Here is an 11,975-nt window from a genome sequence, read left to right as displayed (position 1 = left end):
GGTAGAAGCCGTGTTGATCCGCATCGATAAAAGTTTTGCAGGACGCGAACAGAGCATCATTTATAATTATCTCGAATAGTTTCGGTCGCCAATAGGCCACCGAGCTCCTTAAATAGTACTTACCTGTGAAATCACACTGGTATCAAATACCTAGCACCTTGAAATCGCAAAATTAATCCAAATAGCAGTGAACAAAGCCGAGAAAAACAAAACCCACTTTTGAACGATCCAGATGAATGTTTTGTAAACAATCTTTGTGAATCAATGAATGCATTCATAAACGATTCTTCTGTCTGTCATTCATAAAACGATGAATGCATTGTAGGAATGAACCAACGCATGAACAAAAACATCAATGATCGCTGTCGTATGTTTATCTTTCCTTTGCTTTCTCTCCTTCATTCACAGGAATGCGTTACTCTCCATAGACGAGTGCACGGATGGATTTGAGTTCACTCACTCGACAAAAAGTGACACAACAGCGGGGCCCTGTTTACTAAAAATGAACACATATGTGTTCATTTTTAGTAAACAGGGCCCCGCTGTTGTGTCACTTTTTTTTCGAGTGAGTGAACTCAAATCCATCCGTGCACTCGTCTATAGAGATGGTAACTGAGATTGAAATATTTCCAAGAACATGTTTGTAAATGATTTCAAATTGAACGTTATGCGATGCGATTTTTTTCCATCACTGCTTCTTATTTCACAAAAAAATACGATCAAGTTCCCGTTCAACTTGTTGTTACTAGATTTTGGTCGCGGTGGCGATCTCACCGACGACGACAACAACTGCTCTTGAGAAGGATTTGATATGGATTTCCGATCAACATGTCTTAAACAGACGATTTTCTGTTCAGTAAGCAAAAGTGACAGTTGATGGCTAGGGGAGCACCATAATTATTTTTTTGACGTAGGACTACGTTTTTGATTTCTATATGGGGGTACACTTTGTGAAAACCAAAATTTGGAACATGTAACAAATTAAGAAAGATTTTGAACGTTAATAACTCAGCTGCCCCTGGTCCAATTTCAATAATGTTATCACCAATCGATCAGAAATGCTTCCGAATGTTGATTTTCAACAAGAAACTATTGAAAAACTGGTAAATGTTGAGCATTGTCCAAAAGCGTCGAATTAACTAACAAATCCACATGCATATGCTGCTTCCCCAGCACAGTCGTCAGAGAGTAGTAAGTAGACGAAACAAGTCGAAGTGGCATTCGCCTCCGATCCTCGGGCGCGTGCAAATAGGGAGGATGAAATTACGTAATATTTTGCACACTCATCGCCATATTCAGAACCAAACGCAAATTCTTCGAGATAACCACCATCCGTCGTCTGGCTCGTCGTGGCGGTGTCTGACGTATCTCCGGTCTGATTTACGAGGTGTGCTGAAGGTGTTCCTGAAAAATGAGGTCCGTGATGCTGTCACCTACACTAAATACGCCAAGCGTAAGTGGCCATGGATGTCCTCTTCAATAAAACGGCCCTTTTCAGGGCCATCAAGCTTACATCAGTAAAAAGTTGGAATAGAATTTATCTGTGCTTGTCTGTTTATATTCAGAACCACAAGCCCACAACGACCACACAAAATGCTCTCCAAAGTTGTAATCTTGTAACCAAACTTGGAAGCAGGGGTGCAAGTGATTTTGATTGATTCTCTTAATCAACTTTCTCTTTGAAAAAATTTTCTACAAATTTGGTACGCCTACAATTCAAAAACGGAAAGAGTTGAGATAATAGATAATTGATCAATTAAAAGAACTAAATGCTCTTCACATTTATTCCGTCCACTAGCGGTCCTTCGTTAAGCTTTCGTTCGTGCCCCTAGGAACAGACCCTTCTACTTTTTTGAGACGTTATTTGCTAAAGATTGAATTAAATTTAAACAAATAACTGGAAAAGATCTCATCCGAATGATCTGTAATTAGCCCTCCATGTTTCTTAAGCTTAAAATCAATCGCACTTCGATGTTGAAAATGTAACTTTATCGCGTCGCTATTTCTTTATAAAAAACTGAACTTCGAAGATTTCGAAAATTCACGCTCAATAACTTCGACCCTTCATCGACTTGTTGTAAAAATCTCTATTTAGGCCTTAACTGAGGAGATAAACGGTAATAAAGATTTTAAACCCCTGGACACCCCTCAAATCGCGATTTTGGGTTTTAATTAAAGAGATAAACGCGATTAAAGATTTTAAACCCCCAACCTCTCAAATCGCAATTAGGCCTCAATTATTATCTCCTTAACGCGGTTATATTTTTTTGTATGGAAAACACGGCTCGAACGAAAACGAGAAAACGGGTGTGTAATAGAAATCTAAAGATTTTCCAACATCGAAGGACTGAAAATAAATTTTAATCAATAAACTCAACCTGAACGAAGGCTGAAAAAAGTGAATCTAAAGATGTCTCATCATCCAGCAACTATAAATATACTTAAATAAGTTGTTGTTGTTGTTTCTTCATTAAGGAAACTTCTGATAAACTTAAATACATTAAATCAATAGATCCAATGGCAGCTTTGTAACATATGTGTCACAAATATTGTGCTGTTAATTCTAAATATGGAGGATAATCTGATATGAATAATGATACTTTCATATAATTTTCACTAATCCCAATCACACACTCAAAAAAAAAGAATGGTAAATTTTGTGATTCAGCCAAATGACCCATAATAAAAAAAACTACCCATTTTAAAACACAGCTAGCATTTGTACATGAATGTACAATGAAGATTAAGATAGTGCAAAGAATTGCTCATGAGAGAAAGAATGGTGAATTTTGTGATTTTTCATTTAAATATGAATTATGTCTACCGTCCATTATGCCAACCATTCATTATGCCTAACGTATGTATGCCTAACGTCGTGCACCCCAATTGATAACTGTGGAACTGCTTCAATGAACACTTAGTTGGGCATAAGCTCGTCTAAGAGCCATAAGAGTGTCAAAATCGGGAAGAAGTATAATAATAATAAGAAGAAGATGGCAGAAGCCTTAACCCTGTCTAAAGGCGTGAAATACGAAAGAGGATGCCAATTTCAACAAAAAAATACTTGCAGAAATTAGCCCACAGTAACAACTATGTACTACAACAAACTACAACAAACATGCACTTCGTAGTGCTTCGTCGCCAATATTACACCGATTTCTTCCACCCATTCCCAATCCCCACCCTTCCCACACACAGGAGCGCATTCGGTGCAATTCCATGCGCTCCGTCCTCCGTCCATATGGTATGCCGGTCGTGCCAACTTTTTTTTATGATTGTTTTCATATTCGTTTTCAATGTTGCACCAGCGCACTCTTCGCCAACGCCGTCTCCCGACTTCGGGGTCCGTTACGAACGATGATGATGACTTCGATATCCTTCGGGTGCATCCAGCAACGGTGTAGTGGCAGGCAATAATGTGTGTATACGTCTCCACTTGACTCACTGGCTGTAGAAGGATCGTCCACGACCACCGATGATGACGATGACGATGATGATGGGAATACGACGACAACTACAGCCACGAGGACTCCAACGAGGATCAGACCCCGGTGGGGCCGGAGCGGAAGTCAAGCATGCACACGGGGGAGACGGGGACCGAATCCTGGCGTTCCTGTCTGCTATATAAATGTGTGCAGTAAACTGACTGTGGCTCAACTACACTGTTGTAGCTCATGTAATGCAGTACAAATCGAGGTGCAGCGCAGTGAATACGTTTCCTTGTTCGGTCGAGAGCTGTTGTAAGGCTGCTAGCTGGAAAGCACTTTTTGCCACTTTACCATATATCTCTATTGCTGCATGTACGATAGTCGTTTGGGCTATGGCAGTTAGGAATAGGGTGACAATGTAATGCGGATACACTAGAAGGCATAGTTTCGTTAGTGTGTTTTGTGCGGTAACGGACTTGGTTGTGTGGCTTGATTTGGCCTAGAACTGAACGGAGGATGAAGTCACCAGGATTCGCCTAGGGCTAGAAAGTGTTTGTTGGTGTGCTAGGTTATAGTGCACAAAGTGAAAAATTTGCTATTCATAACGTGTGTGTCACCGACATCAGGAATTACAAATAGCATAGACGTTGAGTGCGATTTTCTAGGTCACAATCTGAGTGCAACTTTGTGGATGGTTTGCTGAAAACTGCCAAAATAATCCCGCGTGAAATTCGATTAGCGACTCTGAATGCCCCAATCCGAGCTTCGAGCTCTCTATCTGTACAGTGTCAGTTGGGCTGGGAATTGTCCAAATAGGGGGTGGGGTCTCCGGTTCAGTTTAGTGATATCTGTCTGGGCAGTCAAAAAAAAAAAACACTTCAGCAAAAAGCGAAGTGGAGGAAATGGAATGAATAATTAAATTCTGCAAAGCATCAGCGTTTGGAACTGGTTATGGGTGAAAAATGGTGCCATGAAAAATCACAGTACGCCTTGTTGGGAAGGAATTTCAAGTGAACGGACACATAGAATGTATGCGATACAGTGTGATACAGATATGGAATGTGATGTCGGTCTTGCAAGCATCCCATTCTCGGTGTTGTGTGCAGCAAAAAGCGAAATGTCACAGTCAGTCGCATGGAGTGTGTGGTCTGGTAAACAGTTTGACGTATCCAGGAAGTGGAGCGCTTGGCATAGGATGTAGGCACGTTTTTGCGTTAATTATATTCTATGCATGCGTGGATGTGACTTGGGGAAAAATATGCAGCAAAAATTCGGTAGTGAACTGCAAATAATGATGGTGCGTGTTATGGATTTCGTTGTTTCAAGTCCGGGATTCCAGCAGTTTGGGAAATGCAATGGAGCTACAATGTTGCTTCGGAGGATGTTGGAATTTGAATTTATGATTTTTGGGAAAACATTTTTCGGAATGCAAAATGATGCATCTTACATCACTGTATGTAAATCTTCTGTTGAACTTTCGATAGTTGGGCCTGGCATTTGCTAAGCCTAGGAACGTATGAAGTAAAATATACGAGAAACAAGTTATACGAATGACATTATACCGTTGGATGAGCCCGTTCAAAATCTACATCAAGAATTTTGAATACTAAAAATGTTGTTAACGTGGCAGTCAGTGCTCAAGAATGTACCCTTTTTATCATACATTTGAGTCAAGTGCTGAACCTTGGATCTTGGGTCTAAAAGGGTTTGTCTCAAGAACAAGGAGTAAAATGCGCACCTTTTGTTAATTTTTTTATAACTTTTGCAAAACTTCTTCATCGATATATCAGTTGAGACATGGAACTGTCAACGATTTTTCACAAATTACCGGAAAAGTGATAAAATAAATTTAAACTGCAAAGGCATTTAAGAATTAAAAACTTAAAGATATAATGTAAGAACTAAACAAAACATCGAAAAATCATAAAGGTCAAAATGAGGGGTATATGTTTCATATAAGGTTGAGGCGAAATAGATCGAAACTCGAAATTCGAAACATCGCTGTAACTTTATTGTTACAAAATTTGTTAAAATGATTATGATAAAAAGAAATAAAAAATATAAACTTATTCGAAAAGATTATCAAAAATTTAAGAAAACTGTCAATGACACTGAAGCGTAAAACTAGTTCGAGATGGCGTCAATGACCGATTTAAACAAATACGCCAATAGTCATAAATACCAACAATTCGAGTTGATGCCAACAGTCTTTTGACCAATTTTCCAAACCAGGGCAAACGGCTCATGCTCGATTTATTTATTTATTTATTATTTTACTGATATAAAATAATTCGGGTTGGTGACTGATTTGAGTAACATATTGATGATAACTTTTAAAGAAAACATCGAAGTTCCAAAATTATTCACGTTGAAGACTAAAGTTCATATGATCGGATTATATAAATTGACGCCAACAGGCATCAATATCGATGATCTTAAATAATTTGCGGCCGATTTAAAAAAAAATGACACCAGCAGCTATCAAGGCCAATAATCCGAAACAACTCGAGTTGGCGTGTCATAACGGGTGATAACTAAAAATTGAGAATTTTCATTTGGTCTCATGAAAAAACACATGTTTGATAGCATGAGCATGAGGGATGGAAAATCATTTACATTCATTTCATGCATTCATTTACATTCATTTGCTTCTAAACTAACTTTCATCAATGGAATACCGTAAAATGATGTATGAAGCTTTGTAGCTTTTGATATTAACTACAATTTTTGTTAAAAACTAAAATCTGAATAGTTGAAGATGCTAATTTCAAATAACAGACTGTAGTGGTAATTTTTATACGATAGATGGAGTAGATGAAAGCATAGAGTTGATAGTTCCGTTAGAGTACGGCAGTGTGAAGATTGTATATAGATATTAGACAAGCGAGCTAGGACAACTTTTAAGGAAGGTACAAATCGGTTTTTTCATCTCTCTTTACCAAACTCCCCCTTTGGAGAGGGATGGTGAGGGGTGTCCCCCCCCGCCACCACTGGCAAAAAGAGATGAAAACCGACCCGCTCAAGTACCAACTGTGTGTTTGAAACAGTTCTACCGATTTTTTACCGCACTTCAGTTGTTATTTGAAGGAAGGCATCCAGTCATAGGTTTGGAAATTGCAACTATTGTTTACCCCTACCACGATATGTGCTCCTGATATTACTGTCAATGGTCGAAAGGTACAGTAGCAGCACCTACCCCACCCGTGTCCCCTCGAGATCGTCAAGTCGACGATGACAGGAGCACATATCGTGGTAGGGGTAAACAATAGTTGCAATTTCCAAACCTACGACTGGATGCCTTCCTTCAAATAACAACTGAAGTGCGGTAAAAAATCGGTAGAACTGTTTCAAACACACCGTTGGTACTTGAGCGGTCGGTTTTCATCTCTTTTTGCCAGTGGTGGCGGGGGGGGGACACCCCTCACCATCCCTCTCCAAAGGGGGAGTTTGGTAAAGAGAGATGAAAAAACCGATTTGTACCTTCCTTAAAAGTTGTCCTAGCTCGCTTGTCTAATATCTATATACAATCTTCACACTGCCGTACTCTAACGGAACTATCAACTCTATGCTTTCATCTACTCCATCTACCGTATAAAAATTACCACTACAGTCTGTTATTTGAAATTAGCATCTTCAACTATGTAAATCGTTGACTTTACGTAGAAGTAATACTAAAAACATATAGTCGAAGTAAAATCTGAATCTCTTATGCATGACGAAATGAATGCACGAAATGAATGTAAATAATTTTCCATCCCTGAGCATGACTATTGACGACCATACATTTCAGTAGTTGCTACTTCTTGATTGACCAGATTTAGCGAAATTTGCACAAAGAACCATATGAATGGGGCTTGGGACTAGCAATCCATGTACAAAATCCGGAGAATCATTATTTTTGAGGTTAATAACGGCGCAGGCCACGTCCTTACGGTCATCGGGGAGGGAAAGGATTGTTATTTCAACAACCGTTGTTACTAGAGACCGAGTATACCTCTGCATCTCTTGTTTTTAAGCGGTGCTGGTGGTGTAGTGGTAAGCGTGATTACCTCTCACCCCAGCAGACCTGGGTTCAATCCCAGTCGGCACCGTCGGGATGTTCTGAGGCATAACATCTCTGATTACGCCTTCCTTCGGAAAGGAAGTAAAGCCGTTGTTTTCCGATTCATGATTTGATGGGTCGATATGTAGGGTCCAGGTGTGGGAGCTGCCTCCCTGGCGTCGGTAGCATTGGTGCTCAGCACGGAAAACAAGATCGACGAAAAAAATCTCTTGTTTTTGTTAGTGGGAAGGGTAAGTTAGATCTGGATTCACATTGGGCAGTGATGCGATCTTTTAAAGTCTGTTAAGAAAATGATGTAAAGGAGCTTGGGTTGTAAAATACGATTTTATGCTCAGTAAGCAAAAACAGTCGCTCTAAGGCCACCGTGCCCCATACATCACAACAAGCTACGACCGACGATCGTTCATTATCGGTTACAAGAAGCTATTACGATGAAACGAAATCCCCCAAAGTTGTTAACCATGTCTTCCGAACCGGATCAGGCGTACGTCACATTGGTCTAAATATACTTATTACTTTTCTAAATCGTTCCTCCAATTTCTGTTATTTAAAATTTCCTACAATAGTGGTCTGGATGATAGATTAACTCAGTAATGTAATGAGGCTTGGGTTTTAACCCATGATCTTCTACTCATCAAGCAAAAACGGTTGCTCTATAGCCACTGGGCCTCTTACATAACTTAGCAAAAAGCTATTCAAATGAAGTGACGTCTCTGAAAGCAGGTCCGTTGTCAGCTGTTTGACGTAGCTTTGTAATGATGTGAGAATATGAACGTTGTAAAGCATTTAAATCGATTTTACGAATGCAACTTTTGATTCGGTTTATCAGCAGATTACAAGTTTTGGCCCTACAATTGAACACCAACGAATTCATGTTTTCAAAAAAATCTTCAATTGAGTGACAAGGCAAGTTTTTTGTATTGTGATTTTTTAGTACATACGGGATATTTTGATTTTCCAAGAAGGTTAGTGTTTTTTTAGCTTAATGCCAAAAAACGTAGTTTCCGTCTGGGCGAAATTTTTCAAGAAATGGAATCAATATTTTCTCAAACATTGATTTTGGCACACTTCTTTGTTGATAGCTATGCTTGAACTATGGCTTAGAAATTCCTCTCCCCGATATGGCGATATACATCATCACTTTCTGTTCAAACTTGTGATTGAACTTGAATCTTACATTTGGAAATGTTGTACAACTATTATCTGAATAATATCGATCATTTGCAGGAATGTGACATTTTGAGAGAGGAAAGTAACTTCCATCATCCAAAACGAGACATTTTCCTGAGTAATTTCTTGTCATCCAACGGCATTGGGTTTTCACGTTCAAAATTTGTTAATCGGTGTACTCGGGAGCTCTAGATTTACAGATGTGAGGTTCCGTGCACTTGAACTTTTTCGTGACGTCCCACTGACTGATCGAATTTTTAGTTATCAGCCGTTATAACAAATTGTCTTATTTTGAGATCTTGATTATGTTGCACCGAAGTTCCGGTGATTTTTAATAATTGAAGTTGGCGCTAACAGTATATATGATCCATTTTCAAAACTAAAGGTCAACTGGTATAAAGACCGATAATTATAAATTGTTCAAGTTAGGGCTAATAGTCAATATTAGTGGACGATATGTGGCCGAATACTTAGGTCGAATATCAAGCATTGCAGTCTCCAAATTCTGCTCAAACACCTGGTCGGCCACTTGTTATGTGGCAAAAGGCCGAACATCAAGTAACATTTTGGTGCAAACGCCGAGTTCCTGGCCGAAGAGCAGTATTGGGTGCATCATTAGTCAAAATAAGCCATTTTCAAAACTAGGCACCAATAGCTTTCAAAACCGATTATCTAAAATAATGCGACTTTTCGCTAATAAGTAATATAAGCTGATTTGATAAAATAAACGTGAACTGTTAACCCTTTGTCTGTACCTTGGGGTCAATTTGACCCCAGGTCACTCTTAAAGGCTTTAACCTTTTTTAATTATTTGTCGATGGATTTTACTAATTCTTTCGTGACTAGATGCGTCCAACGAAGCTCTGTAGTATTAGATGAAATCTAATCCAAAAAAACATGGTAACATATTGATTATAAACATTTTATTGGAATACTTACGATGTCAGTACCCTGGGGTAAATTTGACCTCAAATTCAAATTGCCGTATCTTGATAAAATTTAAATGAATTTATGAAATTCCGGATGATTTGTAAATTAAATTAAGTGAGCTTTATGTTCATATTATCAGAATTTTTTTGGAAGGGCGGATCGCTCTGGCATATTTTGAAGTTAGAGATGTTTATATCACGATTCCAATTAGGATATTGCTTCCTTCTGTAAATATTTTTAAGAATACAAGGTCTTCAAAACTATGGATAGAGTATGACGGAATTTACTCACTAGAGGGTGCTAAACCCGAAAATGATCAATATGCACTACCTTAAATACACACAGCTAAAAAAAGTAGTGTAAATTTCCGTTACTATGATGCACATAAATGGAGCGTCATGTATCATACAAGTTTACATTATAGATCGTGTAAATTTATGAGACATGTCATGCAACATTCCATATATTATAGTATATACCACTGTCCACTAGACTGATGCAAAATTTGAAATTTTTGCTCCACAGTCCTCAAACGGTTCCAAATTGGGCCCTGATTAGCATCCCAAAATTTGAACTCATTTAGTGAGAAACTAACTTGGCACAAACCATTTATATGGGAATTACAATGGAGAAACCATAATTTCGGTTCATATCGATTTAAAAATTCACCAGTTCAATCTACTTTATGAAATAATAGCTGAGCTTGTTGAAAATTTTCTCCGCTACAACTTTGTGCAAGGCCACTTTTCGATCAAATGTAAGGAACAAGAATTATTAATGATTCAAGTAACTGATGTCTTATGATTATGCTCAATCAACTGTTCAGCAGGCAACATTGGTGTTTATGGCGCGTAGAATAGAGGACAAAAATCATGGCTACTATGTCATACTGCAGAATACAGTGTTGCCCACAATACAGTTGCTTAATCTTGCCATAAGGTTATCAATCTCTTAAACAATTAATAACTATTTAATTTGACGTTTGGCTGAAAAACGATTTTCTGCAAAGTTGTAGCTGATAAAAATTCCCATGAGAATAGCAATAGAATTTGTTAACAGTACAATATGTAAAAAGGCTAGAAGACAATAAAAAAAAGTTTTGTTTTCCCATAGTAATTTCCATATAAACTTCAAATGATTTGTGCCAAGTCAGTTTCTTATCAAATGAGTTTAAACTTTCAAAGGCTAATCAGGACCCGATTTAAAACCGTTTGCACACTGTGGAGCGAAAATTTCAAAATTTGCATCAGTCTACTGTCCACCTTTGTTTGCAACATTTCTTGCAAGCTGCTAGTTTACGTGAAAAGGAAGTTTGCATGCATGGATGTTTACAGCACCAGTAAAGTTCAGATTTTTTTTTCTGTTCGCATTATATAACGATATCTACAGATCCTTCTCATATGGATGGTTCCCGTCTTCAGCAAAGTTAATCAGATGGACAAGAGCTATCTTAAAGAGAAAAACAAAATACTTCAAAATCACTCACCAGGCGGCGCTAGTGTGACATTCATTTTGAATTGTTTTCCCTAATTTAACATCTCGACTAGATAGAAGGTTCCCGACTTCGGCAAAATTCTTCAGATGGAAAAGACCTATTTTATGGTAAAGAGATCAGCTCAGAATTCTTTCACCAGGCAGCACTAGTATGACATTCATATTTCATTAATTGCCCTAACATAACATATGGACAAGATATAAGGTTTCTGTCTTCGGTAAAGTTGTTCAGATGGACAAGAACTATCCTAAGGTAAAGAGTTCAGCTCAGAATTTAATCAACAGGCAGCGCTAGTGGACATTCATTTGGAATTGTTTGCCCTCAGATGGACAAGATAGAAAGCTTATGGCTTCGGCAAAGTTGTTCAGATGAAAAAACCTATTTTGTGGTAAAAAGTTTAGCTCAGAATTTATTAACCAGGCAGCGCTAGTATGACATTCATTTTGAACTGTTTGCCCTTAGATGGACTAGATAGAAGGTTTCCGTCTTCGGTAAAGTTGTTCAGATGATCAAGGTCTATTCTAAGGTAAAGAGTTCACTCACCCGGCAGCGCTAGTGTTACATTTTTTTCCTTTGGTTTGTTTTTTCCATCGATCTTGTTTTCCGTGCTGAGCACCAATGCTACCGACGTGCCAGGAAGGCAGCTCCCACACCTGGACCGTACCTATCGACCCATCAACTCATGAACCGGGGACCAACGGCTTTACTTCCCATCCGAAGGAAGGCGTGATCAGAGATGTTATGCCTCAGAACATCCCGGCGGCGCCGACTGGGATTGAACCCAGGCCTGCTGGGGTGAGAGGTAATCACGCTTACCACTACACCACCGCACAGTGGTTCCTGGCTGGCCAAAACCTCAAACATTAAATTTGATATTTTTTTAATTCAA

The 11,975-nt window shown here is 38.7% G+C and overlaps 1 protein-coding gene across 3 annotated transcripts in view; it reads left to right on the top strand.

The window, feature by feature from the left end:
• Window positions 1-3,673: 3,673 nt before the first annotated feature.
• Window positions 3,674-11,975, top strand: part of LOC135703420 (uncharacterized) — a 222,113-nt gene continuing 213,811 nt past the window's right edge. The window contains exon 1 of one of the 3 annotated variants that reach the window (XM_065224639.1): window positions 3,674-3,740. The gene's annotated coding sequence lies outside the window, so the exon portion shown is untranslated. The remainder of the gene's footprint in view (window positions 3,741-11,975) is intronic. The other 2 variants (XM_065224640.1, XM_065224641.1) reach the window with 2 other exon arrangements.

This window comes from Ochlerotatus camptorhynchus, unplaced genomic scaffold (genome assembly GCF_037179485.1).
Source record: "Ochlerotatus camptorhynchus isolate MF236.1 unplaced genomic scaffold, CSIRO-AGI_Acam_v1.1 ptg000213l, whole genome shotgun sequence".
Lineage (NCBI taxonomy): Eukaryota > Metazoa > Arthropoda > Insecta > Diptera > Culicidae > Ochlerotatus > Ochlerotatus camptorhynchus.
The sequence above is the reverse complement of the archived record's forward strand: the minus strand, read 5'-3'. Positions and strand labels throughout refer to the sequence as shown.